At 36.4% G+C, this 1,679-nt stretch overlaps 1 pseudogene; it reads left to right on the top strand.

Moving 5' to 3' along the window:
- The first annotated feature begins 456 nt into the window (after positions 1-456).
- Positions 457-1,388, top strand: LOC101394031 (olfactory receptor 4F15-like; annotated as a pseudogene).
- The last annotated feature ends 291 nt before the right edge of the window (positions 1,389-1,679 follow it).

Genomic DNA, 1,679 nt, shown 5'->3' with positions numbered 1-1,679 from the left:
CTGATGATCTCTCTAAGCCCAGTGATGTAAGAGAATATTAATGGCTAAGAAAGATACGGTAAGATAATGTAGAATTTGTGTCAAAGTAATAGTGGTATGATAGAAGAGATAACATTTATTTGATGTGAGAACATTTATGTTAATGGTCAGGAAAATGATCCAGAAATTTTTGAGAAAAATTCAAAAGAGGTTTAACTATGGGATAAAAATTAAAGTATCCCCTTTTGACTTCATCTGCAAAATTTACAGTCACATTTTCCCTCAGATATCCCTTTTATATAATAAATTTGTTGCTAACCTTATTTTTTCCAAAATCTTTGTTTTGTCTCCTCTCAATCAGTTATATCTAACTTAATTAGCAAGGCAAATAGGGAATCTATGTTTGTGCCAGTGATACTTATTCCTTTTAATTTTCATCCTCAGGTCACTTGAAAATCAGCTCTTCTGTCCCAGTGAATGGGTGCACTAAATGACACTGTGGTCACTGAGTTTGTGTTACTGGCCCTGTCTTGTCCTTGGGAGAAGAAACTTTTTCTCATTTTGATATGTTTTTTGCGCTATTTGGGGTCATCTTGGGAAACCTTTTTATTTTGTTTTTGGTAATTTTTGATTCTCACTTACATTCTTCTATGTACTTCCTGCTGGCCAATCTGTCCCTCATTGATATGGGCCTTTCCTATACCACAGTCCCCAAGATAGTCACAGATCTTTTACATGAATGCAAAGTAATTTCTTTCCAAAGCTGTATGACACAGATATGCTTCATCCACATCACAGGAGGAGTGGAGATGGTGTTACTCATAGCCGTGGCGTTCGACAGGTACATGGCAATCTGTAAGCCTCTTCACTACTTGAACATTATGAACCTTAAAATCTGTGTTTCATTTGTAATTACTGGATGGGTAACTGGACTGATCCATGCTATGTCTCAGTCTTTATTTGTTATAAACTTGCCTTTTTGTGGGCCTAATGTAGTGGACAACTTTTATTGTGATTTGCCTAAGATCATAAAACTTGCATGCACAAATGGAGCCAAGCTTGAGTTTATTGTTATTGCCAATAACAGCTTTATGAGCATGGGCACCTTCATCCTGCTAATCCTTTCCTATGTCTTCATTTTGGTCACTGTCTGGAAACGTTCCTCAGGAGACTTATCCAAGGCATTTGTTACTTTGTCATCTCACAAGACTGTGTGTTTTTTTTTTATTCCATGCATGCTTCTCTAAGTTTGGCCTTCTCTCCCACCATCACTGGATAAAAATCTGTTTATTATTGATTTTGCTATCACCCCTGTCTTGAATCCTGCCATCTATACATTAAGGAACAAAGACATAAAGGTAGCAATAAAAAGATCGCACCAAAAGATATCTTATTCTAGATTTTGTTGACTACATCTTTTTTTGGAGCTTAAAAACTGTATTCCCAACTGCATGCTGGTCCATCTCCACTTAGGAACCTCAAATTTAACATATCCAGAGCAAAGTCATTGTCTGCTGTCCTAAGTCTGCTACTGCTTCATGTGGAGTATAAGTCCACAACCATTACCATCATGGGAAATGTGAATCCATCATACTAAGAATTGATATTCTTACAGAGAATGGCATAGTCTGACAAAGAACATTTGCATTTTGAATTGTTGGCTATTTTGCAAATAAATGATGTAATAGCATCATTTCTGC

The sequence above is a fragment of the Ceratotherium simum genome, chromosome 3 (assembly GCF_057802395.1).
Source record: "Ceratotherium simum simum isolate JZ-2026a chromosome 3, ASM5780239v1, whole genome shotgun sequence".
Classification (NCBI taxonomy): Eukaryota; Metazoa; Chordata; class Mammalia; order Perissodactyla; family Rhinocerotidae; genus Ceratotherium; species Ceratotherium simum.
This window is presented reverse-complemented; position numbering and strand designations above follow the sequence as displayed.